General features: G+C 40.3%; 1 long non-coding RNA gene across 1 annotated transcript in view; it reads right to left on the bottom strand.

The window, feature by feature from the left end:
- The window catches only part of LOC107568070 (uncharacterized), a 6,504-nt gene extending 3,920 nt beyond the window's left edge, over positions 1–2,584 (bottom strand). The window contains exon 1 of the long non-coding RNA XR_001606705.1: positions 2,407–2,584. This is a non-coding gene — a long non-coding RNA (uncharacterized lncRNA). The remainder of the gene's footprint in view (positions 1–2,406) is intronic.
- Between the last annotated feature and the right edge of the window lie 11,673 nt (positions 2,585–14,257).

The following is a 14,257-nucleotide window of genomic DNA, read 5'->3' as shown; positions in this document are numbered from 1 at the left end:
TGATAAAAAAAAATGTATTTACTTGAGTTAGATATACATCTTAAGCTATCATAACTGATAGACCAACTGAGTTGAATCATTCAATCAGAATACATAGCTTAGTGCTATTATAACAAACCTGCCAAATAATATATTATTATTATTATTATTATTATGTTGTTGTTGTTGTTGTTGTTGTAAATGTGACAAAAATCGGTGCCCCTCTCCCCTCCATCCTGGACATTTTCCTTACACGATGCTCCAGCAAAGCCAACAGTATCGTGAAGGACCCCACCCATCCCTCCCATAGTCTCTTCCAGCTCATACCATCAGGAAGACGGTACTGGACCATCAGAGCCCACTTCGCCAGACTGCTCAACAGCTTTTCCCCCAGGCTGTGAGAGCCCTGAACTCAAATCACCCCCCCCCCTCCCTTCCAGCTCTTCCGCTAGGCTGCTCGACAGCTTTTTCCCCCAGGCTGGAAGAGCCCTGAAACTAAAACCCCCCGCCCCCCTCTGAAACCCCATACAAACCCCCTACCTCCTGAAACATGGACCATCTCACCTCCTCCACCCCCCAAACACCCCCCAACCTTACCACATCACAGGAAAAACTGTCTGAAACTTTCTTTCTTTTTTGTGCAATTCGAAGTGTGCTACACAAAGGTGAGTGGGCCTGTACAGACCACCTATAGTAACACACTCTCCTCTATGCACACTACACACTTTTCACACACACTTCTGTGCGTACATAATACAAAAGACTCAGTAATATGTGTATGTTTATATGCTCATGCACTACAAATCATCTTGCACTGTTCCCCAGCAAGCTGCTTGACTTACAATGTTTCTCTTTGCACATGTACAGTATTTATGTGAAGCATAGGTATAGTTTGTATTTTTTAGTTTATGTATAGGTAAACATTTATACATAGTATATTTATAGTAAAAATCTGTCAGTAGGTTAGTTGTGTATAGTTTTGTACTGTTTTACTTCATTGTTGTATGTCTGTATTTATGTAGCACCGTGGTCCTGAAAAGGCACGACATTTCCCCACATGTAGCAGAATGACAATAAAGCTCAACTTGAACTTGAACTTGAATACATCATGTTACAACTAAATTAACACATATATCCAATAATTACAGTTAATAATATATTAAATGTTGTATCATTTACATTTACATTTAGTCATTTAGCAGACGCTTTTATTCAAAGCGACTTAAAAATTAGGAAAACAATAGAAGCAATCAGAGCAACAAGAGAGCAACAATATTCAAGTGCTGTGACAAGTCTCAGACAAGCCTCAAAACTGTTAAGGATGAATTAATGATAAATTAATAATGTATTAATGATGCTTAAAATATTTATCTCTTCTATCTAGTGTAAATAAAGCATTTGACCATCAGATGCAGATACAAACAACGTACTCAGGCCTTCAATTATACCGGAGAACACATTCTTTCAGAAATCATGAAATATACCTGATAATCATGGTGCCAATTCTGCCCAATAATATTAATATGTATATATATATAAATATAATATAAAAAATATATAAATGTCTTCAAACAACAGAGTATCATCAGAGCTTTCCCGTCAGAAAGCCATGCTGTCCTCTGACTACTTCCGACGGAAGTGACTTCAGCAGCAACCACGTGAATGATCAGACATGCGCAGATATTTGCTATTATATATATGTGTGTGTGTGTGTGTGACCCTGGACCACAAAACCAGTCTTAAGTGTCAATTTTTCTAAATTGATTTATACATCAAATTAGCTTTCCATTGATGTATGGTTTTGATATGATAGGACAATATTTGACCGAGATACAACTACTTGATTGTCTGGAATCTGAGGGTGCAAAAAAAAAATCCAAATAACGTCCTTAGCAATGCATATTACTAAGTTTTGATATATTTAGAGTAGGACATTTATAAAATATCATCATGGAACATGATCTTTACTTATTATCCTAATGATTTTTGGCAATAAATAATATAAATCAATAATTTCGACCCATACAATGTATTTTTGGCTATTGCTACAAATATAGCTTAAGACTGGTTTTCTGGTCCAGGGTCACACACACACACACACACACACACTCACACACACACACACACACACACACAGGTTTGTTTTTATGGTTTATGGGGACTCTCCATAGGCGTAATGGTTTTTATATATATATATATATATATATATATAGTTAAAGCTGGTGTATGGTGGTCTATAATACAACAGTTGAGAAAATTATTATTAAATTATTACATTTTTCTCTTCTGACCAGTAAATCTCTGGGTTCATTAAGTTATACATATAGGCATCCTTACGTGTGATGAGATGTTAGACCCTGGCTTTTTGACTTTAGTGAAATGAACAGGAATAAAAGTAATAATGAGTAAATTTAATCAGTAACTTACATGAGTTAGAGAATGAAGCTTCCTTTCATTGACTCCTCTGAGAAAATGTTGTAGTCTGGTTCTTCAAGTGAATCACCAATGCAGTTGAACTAATAGAATACTGAATATAATATAACTATAGATACCTGCATTATGTATTTAATTATGCATTTATTTTCATACCTGAGCTGTGTCTCATAGTTCCTTCGTGACAAACTGCATTGTGAAGACACTGTAATATTCTGGCAATACTGGTTAGTTGTCATGGGAGGGTGAGTGGGCAGATCATGTGTTTAGTGAGAAACAAATGACAGCAGCTTCACATATTGTGTGGGTTTTTCATGAATTGCCCTTTCAAATGGTTTTCAACTATTAAAAGTTCCCTTTTTTTTTACACTGAAAAGTCACCTGCATTGAGTTAACCAGTGTATAAGCATGGTAACAATTTAAACGTTTTTTTTTTAAAGCCATTTGGGTTATGAGGACAAAGGAAGTGTTCTCATAAACCAAATAACAAACAACAAAACATACAAAATTGTGTTTTTGGAAATTCAAAAATGTCAGAAGCTGTGAGGGTTATGTTTAGTTGAAGGGATAGGGTTAGGGAATAGAAAATTCAGTTTATACAGTAGTTCTGTTGAAGGTCAGATAAGTGTTTGATGAAACAGATGCATTTTAGGATTATTGACCTTTAAAGTTTCCTTTCTCATAGTCATCTGGGAAAGTTTCTGTTCTGTTGTTGTATCATGAGACCTCATTCTGTAGTAAATTACTATTGGGAATTGTATCACACACAATCTTGCTGTCATTGCGTCTCCAGCTCACATCAGAGAAGTCTTGAGGTTTAAGATCATGTTCAGTGGAGGAACCACTGAAACACCAATAACAACATTATTTAATATAAAACATTAATACTTGGTGTGAGAAAACCAGAAATACCGTGATTGAAAAATCAGAACATTTGTGTTGTTTGTATTACTGCATTGTTGTGTTTTTGTATTATATAGGCTAGACAAAATACGGTCGACTTGCTGTCACGAGCTACGCTCCCAGGAGAATGGAGACTCCATCCCCAGACGGTCCAGCTGATTTGGAGACATTTCGGAGCTGCTCAGGTAGACCTATTTGCGTCTCCAGAGACTTCTCACTGGCAATTGTTTTACTCCCTGACCGATGGAACACTTGGCATGGACGCACTGGCACACAGCTGGCCGTGGGGCCTTCGCAAGTATGCGTTTCCCCCAGTGAGCCTTCTCGCACAGACACTGTGCAAGATCAGGGAGGACAAGGAGCAGGTCCTCCTTATGGCGCCTTATTGGCCCACTCGGACCTGGTTCCCGGAACTAATGCTCCTTGTGACAGCCCCTCCTTGGCAGATTCCTCTGAGGAAAGATCTACTGACTCAGAGATGGGGAACCCTGTGGCACCCACGTCCAGACCTCTGGAAACTTCATGTCTGGTCCCTGGATGGGACGCGGAGGTTCTAGGTGACCTACCCCAAGAGGTAGTTGACACCATCACTCGGCAAAAGCACTGTCTACGAGACACGCTTACGTCTTGAAGTGGAACCTGTTCGTCGAGTGGTGTTCTTCTCACTGAGAAGACCCCCGGAAATGCCAGATCAGGGTCGTGCTTTCCTTTCTGCAGCAAGGGTTGGAGCGAAGTCTGTCCCCCTTCACCCTTAAAGTTTATGTCGCTGCGATTGCTGCTAACCGTGACCCCGTGGAAGGGAAGTCGGTAGGGAAGCATGACCTGGTCATCAAGTTCCTTAGGGGGCGAGAAGGTTAAATCCTCCCCGGCCTTCCTCTATACCCTCTTGGGACCTGGCTCAAGTGCTCAAAGCACTACAGCAGGGCCCATTTGAGCCTTTGCAGTCAGTCGAGCTAAAGTTTCTTTCAATGAAAACTCTGCTCCTGCTTGCACTGGTCTCCATCAAGAGGGTAGGGGACCTGCATGCTTTTTCGGTCGATGATTCATGCCTAGAGTTTGGGCCGGCTGACTCCCAGGTAATCCTGAGGCCCCGGCCCGGCTATGTGCCCAGGGTTCCTACTACCCCCTTCAGGGATCAGGTAGTGAACCTGCAAGCGCTGCCCCCAGAGGAGGCAGACCCAGCCCTAGCTTTGCTTTGTCCCGTCCGAGACTTGAGATGCTACGTAGACCGGACGCAAAGCTTTAGGACCACAGACCAGCTCTTTGTCTGTCACGGAGGCCGGCAGAAGGGGAATGCCATCTCTAAGCAGAGGATGGCCCACTGGATTGTGGATGCCATCACCCTGGCTTATCAGGCACAGGGTGTGCCCTGCCCGCTCAGGTTGAGAGGTCTGGATGCTTTTGAAGTTAAAGCACAATAACCACAAAACTTACTATGGGTTTGCCACAGTAACCATATTTTTACAGTGGTATTTGTAGTTAAAGCACAATAACCACAACACTTACTATGGGTTTACCATAGTAGCCATAGTTTTACTGTGGTACTTGTAGTTAAAGCACAATAACCACAACACTTACCATGGATTTACTTCAATAAGCGTAGTTTTACTGTGGTATTTGTAGTTAAAGCACAGTAACACGACACTTACTATGGATTTACCTCAGTGACCGTAGTTTTACTGTGGTATTTGTAGTTAAAACACAGTAACACAACACTTACTGTGGGTTTACCTCAGTGACCATGGTTTTACTGTGGTGTTTGTAGTTACAGCACAGGACCAGCAACACTTACTATGCTTTTACCACAGTAACTGTGATTTTATGGTATACTATTTGTAAAGCACAGTAATCACCATGCTTTCCACACCTTTAATATGTTTTTGTGAAGTAATTGTAATTCAATATTTTTTTTCTGTCTTGCAGTTACGTCATATCACATACTCCAGCAGCTCTTTTAAGAAGCCATCTCTTGTAAAAGCCATCACTTGTTCCTATTTTTCGGAACTGTAATCCATAATTTATTTACACATAGTTTTGCTCTCTCTCTTTCTGTGCTTCATCACACCCGCCCTCATGTTCCTTGTGTTGTTTGTGTTGGGACTTCCTGTTATACTTCCTGTTTCCTGTGCAATGTTTAAAGTTCCCTCTGCTGATTAGACTTAAAATCTGAAAAACTTCTGAAAAAGGGTGTGTAGACTTTTTATAGCAGTGGTTCTCACAGTGTAGGACACGCCTGGGTGCATGGGTACTGCAGGGTGGCACGGGCCATCAGCAGAAAAAGAAAATAAATAAATAAAATAGTAAACATCCAAGAGTATAAGTTTTTTGACAGAATGGGAGATGGATCGGTTTGTGAAAGGGAAGAGAAAAGCCATTGATGAAAGTGCACAGACCCAGGCAAGTGCTGTTCATTCAAAAGCTATGCAGAAAATATGACGAGGTTTCCAATCATCATGCATTAAACTCCCATGTTACCTGAATAAACATCACACAAAATAACGATACAATGCAAAATAAATCAAAAGTCATCAAAATCTCACTCCAGTCAAGCTACCAGTGTTGGCAACAAAAAAAAAAAAAAAAAAAAAAAAAAAAAAGGCTATCAATATTTAAAGAGAGAGGAACAAACAGGTCACACAGCCTTCTCAAGAATTTTCCACTCAAATTTTATCCTGTTGGTTTATCGTCATATCAGCATATAGGCTGACTATAGTTGTGTGTTTCCTTTATGGTTATTTTAACCAAATTCATACTTTTGTTTTATATCCATTTATTTTCATTGTTATAACATTAATATTTGTCCTCAGTTTGACATAATATTCATCTAACAAATGCCTTGCTTGCAAAAGCAGAACATGTTGTATTCTATTGAACATAAAGCTATGTAATATGTTCTCATACTGATCAGACTGCTTCTTAAATACAGACGCATCTCATTTATATTGCAGGTGAGTCAGATGAGGTGTGTCAGCTGATGCCATTGTTTGATGTTTTACATTCACTAAGGCACCAGGATGCTGGAATTAGAACAGATTCGGTAAATGATGTGCATTTCAATGTTAACATTACATAGGGCCAGATTTAACAGCTTGCGCCAGGACAAATCCCTTTTTTGATGTTAAAAAAAACTACTGTCAGGATATACTTAGGAAGACAAAAAGTAAAAAATTAGAATAAAGATGTGAACATTGGCATTTTTGCAGCTGACCTTATTGCATATGCATTTGTAGGAGTGTCCCAGATGCAAAATTTATGGGACAATAGTATTTAAATAAATCACACAACATGATTTAATAAGGTTTGTGGTAGTCAGTTTGCTGGTATTTGTGCCCATTCACTCAATTCTACCTTTGTTAAAATTCATGTTTTCTCCAATTTATCCAATTCTGCTTCCACTTTGGGGCTAATTGCATAAGACCCTGGGCGAGCCTTAAGGAATTTTGGGGACATGTCCAGGTTTTTTATAGCATAAAATTCCAAGGGTATTTCCCCCTGCCTTTCGCATTCAAACAATGCATGCCTTCCGTTTTGAACACGTAGTCCAGCCTCTGTTAGTTGATGTCTTTTGCAGTTGTATTTTTGAGAACAGTCGCTTGTAATCAGCTGTGGAGATGACAGATAAAGCAGATCCAGTGTCTAACTCCATTTTGAGTTTAACTCCGGACACTTCTAGAGTGAGCCAAATTACTCTACGGTCTGCCTACTTAATACTGTTTAGTTCCAGGCAGGAAAGGTCATCTGTACCTGGACCTGTATTTGTTTAATTTTCAGTTTCCTGATGCACAGGGGCAGATTTATGTTTCGCTTTATACTTGTCTTTGTGTGTCTTCCGCTTTTCCGTTTTGTAGACCCTCTCATTGTGCTCTCTCAAAGTAGCTTCTCCTCTCTCTTTCATGTGAAAGAGACGCTCTTTTTGCTGTCTTTCATTCTTTATTTCGTTTGCATCCAGATCCTGCGGTCACATCAGTAGTTGTCGATGCAGACCTTGTCGCCAGTTTATAGTGTATGTAATAAGCACAGTGCTGACAGACAATAAATCCCTTGGCACAGTGCAGCTATTCAACATACATTATTTTCTTAACTGTTTTTTTAAAAGGATCTTGAACAAAAACACTATTACTTTATCACCACAAGGGGGCAGACTTTTATCACAGAAAGCTATGACACCTACAGATACAGTATATACATTACAGAGAATAAGCGGTATTGAGGATGGACAGGTGGATGGAGCTTAAAACCAGACTTTCCCAGAGGAGTATGAGAGATGAAAGTTCTCCCTCAAACTCAACAATCTCACTCATGTTGACGCAGGACAGTTCAGCTGCTCATCACACCCTCATCTTATTCTAAACAGGAGACTGTACAACTGATCATTAACGGATCATTAACAAAATATAAAATTTTTATTTGATGATAATTTGCAACTATATGCCATTTATTAAAAACAGGATTAAAAGAACAGGCTTATAAGGCACTTTTGTTTTGTGTTGATCAAGAATAATGTATATATAGCCTACATTTTTAGCCCAGCCCAGGCAATGTTATAGCTATAAAAAAAGAAAGATTAAGCTACAGTAATATTCTTCTTGTGTTTAATTGTTAGAAATCCGTTTATTAGACATTAAAAATATAACTTGTGACTAGACCAACTGTCAGTCTGTGTTAGTGGTGGGGATTTTTCAAAGATTTCAGTGCAGGTTACATTGTTACACTAGGTTACAGTAATAGGTGGTGACAAAGGACTGTCTTTATGAGTAAGTCAGTCGTATGAAACAGCTTGTGATAGTCTTTTCTTCCTGTTAGTAAATTAACAATCGGTCCCTTTAGTTTTCTCTTTGCCACTTGGAAAATTCTCAGTCCCTCAAAGTGTATAACGGCCGGGAAGCAAGAAAACACACATTCAATGGTATTCTCAATACTTCAACTTTATTCATAGATACAAAGATATTATATAGGCATATGTCGAGGGGAGTTTCAACCCTTTAACCAATGAGGATATAGATTACATACATATAGGATCTTGGCCAAGAATATGTGTTATACAAAATGGCCACATGTACAGGAAGATATGGACATATTAGGAATAGACTTGGCAAAGGTTGCTGAACTATCTCCATAGTTCAGCACGAACCCCTTTACCTTGGAGTCCTAGCTTTCGTATCCTCATTTGAACATTTGAACCCAGAAAAGTTCATGCATACATGTGCGTATGCGTACCTTGAATATGAGTAAGAGATATTAAAACATAATACAAGAGAGAGAGAACAGATGGAGGAGGGGGGATTCAGAGAGAAACAACAGTGTGCTGTACAGGGAGGGCGAGTGAGAGAGGGAAGAAAAGAAAAGGAGGGTTAAAACATCTGGAACCAATAAAAAGACAGAGAGTGTTTTCTAACACTTCCTTATTGTGACATATAGTGAAATGGGTTCTTGAACATACAAAAGTAGGGCTTGATATTATTTATCTGGAGTTGATTGGATCATTGTAGCTTGCTAGTGCTGTGATGTCATGTGAGTGACAGGTTGTCCCGCCCTCATGCCAGTAAACACGTCATGAGAGAAGAGAAGAGATGGTGTTTCAAGAGGGAGGTGAAGTTACACTGATTAGCCACAACAGTGAACAGTCCGTTAAATTTCATGTGCTGGAAACAGGAAAAATGGGCAAGTGAAAAGATCTGAGTGACTTTGAGAAGGATCAAACAGTGATGACAAGACAACTGGGTCAGTGCATCTCCAAAACGACAAGTCATGTCTAGCAAGATAAAGCCATTCTAGTCCATCTGGTCCAATCACACAGAAAAGCTACTGTAGCTCAAATTTCTGAAAAACTGAATGTTGGCCATGACAGAAAGCTGTCAGAACACAGTGAATCACCGTTTGCTGTGTAGCCACAAACCAGTCAAAGTGAGCATGATACCCCTGTCCCCTGAACCATGTGCTCACAACAAAGGACAAAACAAAATATAGAGCATTATCATCTGGACGTACCCACTGTATATATATATATATATATATATATATATATCTTCCTGTCTTTGGCTCAAAACTGCAGTAACTTTATCTCAAATGTTAAGTGGAGGGAAAAAGATTTCATACTGAAGTGTTTTAACCACGACAACAACACGAATATCATTCAGCTTCAGCTCTGTGAGTTCCCTTTCGTGGAACTTCGAACTGCGTCCTCTAGGGGTCGCTATGTACCGTTCCCCATAGCGACCCCTAGAGGACGCAGTTCGAAGTTCCACGAAAGGGAACGTCTCGGGTTACTTATGTAACCATGGTTCCCTGAGGGGAACGAGACACTGCGTCCTCTAGCTTTTTGTGCCATGCTGCGGACACAAGCTTCAGACGAAGAAGTGATGATGTGCGCTACCGGCGCCTATTTTGTACTAGTTGCGACGGTAGTGACGTCATGGCTGTCGCCGGCCAAACAAGTTGGTGTTTTTTCAATGTAGGCTTCAGACACGGGTCACAACGAGGCGTTCCCCATAGCGACCCCTAGAGGACGCAGTGTCTCGTTCCCCTCAGGGAACCATGGTTACATAAGTAACCCGAGACGTTTTATTACGTGATATCAGTGTACTTGCATGCTTTATAAGCTTATTAAAATTACAAATAGTTTTATGTTATGCATCACAGGGGTTCTATTTGGGTAATCTTATTTATTTTTTAATCTTACAGATGTATTAATGTGTTGTCAAACTGCAGTTGCAGATCTACTAACTGATCTGGGATCAAATGTGATCATAAACTGTGATCTTGATGAAAATGAGGTTTATTGGATTTTTCAGAAAACACCAGGTCCTCCAACCGTGATTCTATGAACATTATACAGCATACGACATTGAACACCAATATCACCTCATTACTATAATAAAACATTCAGAAAGAAATATTCAGTGCAGTTTAAACATAGTCTGGTTATTAATAATGTGACTGCTGATGAAGTAAGAGTTTATTACTGTATGAACACACACACACCCCACACGCTACGACAAGCCCGCCCTATTCACCCGTAACCAAGGGAGGAGGATGAGGAGAAAAAGACTGTTTACAGCCCTCACCCCAGCCCCAGAGCTCTCTCCAGTGTCGGCTCCAGCCCCAGAGCTCACTCCAGTGTCGGCTCCAGCCCCAGAGTTCGCTCCAGTGTCTCCTCCAGCCCCCGCGCTTGGTCCACTGTTGGCTCCAGTCCCCGAGTTTAGCCCAGTGAGGGCTCCAGTTCCTGTGTTTAGCCCACGGAGGGCTCCTGTTCCTGTGTTTAGCCCAGTGAGGGCTCCAGTCCGTGAGCTTAACCCACGGAGGGCTCCTGTTCCTGTTGTTCCTGAGTGTAGCCAACGGAGGGCTGCGGTGCCTATGCCTGGCCCACGGAGGGTCTCAGAGCCCGTAATCTTCCCCAAGTAAAAAGTTTTTTTTGGGGGGGGGGGGGTAGTGGTAACCTTCCCAAAAAAAAAAAATGGGGGGGGGGGGGTTAGTGCTCCAGCCGTAGAGGCCGGGGTGGGGGCTGGGTCCACGGCCTCGGAGGCGGCTCTGCCATGGCTTCCCAGTCTGCCTGTTCCACTATGGCCTCCTGAACTGCCTGCTTCGCCATGGCCTCCCAGTCTGCCTGCTCTGCCATGGCCTCCCGAACTGCCTGCTCCGCCATGGCCTCCCAGTCTGCCTGCTCCGCCATGGCCTCCCAGCCTACCTGCTCCGCCATGGTGCCCTGAACAGGTACAGCTCTAGAGGCCCGCCGTCCCATGTCTGTCCTGAGGCCTCCAGAGTGCCCACCTCACTGAGTGTTCCTCACTCCGCCCTCCCGCACCTTAGTGAAACGTGACAAATACAAGCTTTTGTCAATACTAAATCTGAAAATCTATTCCATTTCTAGGACTATTAAATGTTTTTGTTGGAAACAGGTTAGCAGAACAAACACAACTCAACACTGATCTACAGCAGATTACAGCAAGTTACAGAAGGCATCAGCACTGGCTACACTTAAAAAAATGTAAATCCATTCTTATTACTAAAATTAATTGCTGGCTCGATAATTAATGAGGATTCTTGGTTACCTGTAAAATAGCATTCTGTAAGGTCCACACAATTGGTCCAAGGAAGGTATCCAATGGTGGATGAAGGTTTCCTGTGTGTTCAGTCTTTTCAATGTGCAAAGTTATTTAATTTAAGTTAAATTGTAATCTGACTCCATTTTATTATGACCTCACATTTGAGTTAGAATGTCAATTATTATTGATCATTTATAGGATGATTTATCTAGACATCTGATTATTCTATGTATTCTTTAATATTATTATACTCGTTCATTCGGGTGCTCATGTCGCTCAAAGATATCGCTTCGGCTGTTAACGTATCTTACGGTCACGTTCTCGTCAGTCTTGGTTATTAGACTGAGGTATGCTTGCTCATTCTAAAAGTACTTTTAAAGATGTGTACACACTTGAATAAAGCAACATTATTTCTAATCAGAGGTCACAACCACTACTATAGATATAAGCCGACCAACATTACTTTCCCTGATAGTAGCTTTGGTATGGTCATGCCATGGTTTCTTAGCTGGTTTCTTTACACTTAGCTAGAATAACATTACAATAAACAGAGGTCATGGCTCACCCTATTTAGGTTGGTCGAGCAACATCCAGTTAACCTAAACGGAAATTCCCTATAAGCCCTTACAATCAAAGTACACTTGAACTAATACCAAGTGTTAGCCGGATCTCTAAAGATACAGTTTGTGTGCCCTATGCTCCAACACAACTGAATTTTAGTCTGTTACTAACCTGACGCAGGAAATGCGGTGACAAGGATACAACAAAATCTACTAGAGTCAATAATTACAGAGTAAAACGGAATAATATCAAATGTAATAATTTATTATCAGTCAAGTAAATATGTATTATGCCAATTACATAACCAATTTAAAGATATCAAATCATATCAACACAAACATCAAATTTTCAAAGAGAGTGGAGGTTTAACTGTGAAACGAGTGCAGTGTTTTTTCAACACCTTTGTTTATGATATTTTCACAGTTGTATTAACCTCAAATGAAAGAGCAGCATTGTAGTATGTATGTTTTGTTTGTTTAGATTTACTCGTTTAGTGCACCAGTTTAGGATCCAGTGTCTGCTCTCCAGTCTTTGTGTCCTGTTTTCCTGGATTGAGACACGTTTAATAATGATTCATTTTAAGCTTGATGGTTAAATAAAGTTTAAGTCTTTTTCGATGCAAATGCACTCATCTTCTCCTTATTTGTAGTGACTCTCAACAAGTGGGGGCTCGTCCGGGATCTGAACGGGTTAACGTGATTTCACAAGTACAACATGTTCCTGGACCAACATCCTTGTTGTTCCTTGAACAGTATTCCAATCAACCAATTGGATTTGAGGAATAAGTTTACCATGCAAAGTTATTTGTTGTCAGTGGAATGTCTGTTAGGGACCATCAAAAGTGTTATTAAGCAGACAGTCTACTAATGGGAAGGGAAGTCGTGACCTAATGGTTTGAGAGTCAGACTCGTAACCCAAAGGTTGTGAGTTCGAGTCTCAGGTCCGGCAGGAATTGTGGGTGGGGGGAGTGAATATACAGCACTCTCTTCCACCTTCAATATCACGACTGAGGTGCCCGGGTGCCGCAGCATAAATGTTTACTGCTGTGTGTGTGCTCTTAAGATGGGATGAATGCTGAGCACGAATTCCTAGTATGGGTAACCATACTTGGCCACATGTCACTTCACTAATACTCTAATGAGTAGTTGATATTTAGTTAAAAAAATTTACTTTCAGTCAACAGAATTTCTATTGAAATAAAATGTAGCCAAATGCTGTTCAACCCTTAACTCTAACTCAAGCCTAACCGTATAATTAGCCCTAAACCCAACACTTAAAATCTGACTGGTTGATAGGGATGTCCTACTTAAATAAGACATGTTCCTGGATCAAAATGTTTTGTTGAAAAAGCATTCCTGTCCAAAAAAACATAATCCTAAACCTAATCCCTACCCCTAAACAGTCTTCTAATACTCTGTAATTGACATGTAGTGGGAAAGTTATTTTGTAACAGTCCACTTTAGACATTCTACTAACAAAGCACAATCCATAATTTTTTATTAATTTATAATTTCCCTCTAGTTTTAGGAGTTGATTATGGTTTTGGTATAGGTGTAATATGTCTGAAATGTTGATCCAGGACCAACAAAGATGTTGATCCAGTACTGAATGCATATGGATATTAATATCCAAAATATAGTGAAAACACTATTAATTAGCACAGCAACAAGATCGGCAGTTTAAGACATTAACTTGTAAGCACAAAACACAATATACTTATCTTTTCAATATAAATAAGGCTTTACTGGATAAATCTAAGACATATAAACTAATCTAACACATAAACACACGCATTCACACAAGTTGCAGAAAGAGAGAAATTGAGGAAATAATTAGTTTAAGAGGATGAAAATGTGAAATCCCAAGTTTACAGCAATATGTGCAATTGCATAGATCTGAACAACCATCAATCACTTAATTAACCCTCGCATTGAGTTCCTCAATGAGGTTAACATTTATATTAAATGCACCAGTTCAGCTAGAATCTGGAGGTACTTGCGTTGTGTGCGGGGTTCCCTTCCTTGTCTGGTTGCCGAAAGGGGTTTCCCGCGGTCGCTGATTGGCTGGAAGTTCAGTCTTGGGAAGCCAGTGGTTGGGCGTTGCCTGACGACGCGGAGTTTTGGTTGAAGTTTAAGTTTTAGACAGCACTCGTTCGGAGACACGGCGTTAGGCAAAACTTAACTTGGAACACGAAACTCTCAACGGGAAATAAAATAAACTAAAGTAAAGAAATAGAAGTAAAGTCTGACGAGACTAGGTGGCTTTTCTCCTCATGGTTTTGGAGGAGCTGGCGTGTAAGCCAGAGCACGCTCAAAGAGCACAAAAAGCAATGACTGAAA

This window comes from Sinocyclocheilus grahami, unplaced genomic scaffold (assembly GCF_001515645.1).
Source record: "Sinocyclocheilus grahami isolate Dianchi unplaced genomic scaffold, SAMN03320097.WGS_v1.1 scaffold1211.1, whole genome shotgun sequence".
Classification (NCBI taxonomy): domain Eukaryota; kingdom Metazoa; phylum Chordata; class Actinopteri; order Cypriniformes; family Cyprinidae; genus Sinocyclocheilus; species Sinocyclocheilus grahami.
Note: the sequence above shows the minus strand (reverse complement) of the source record. Positions and strands in the feature narration are given on the sequence as shown.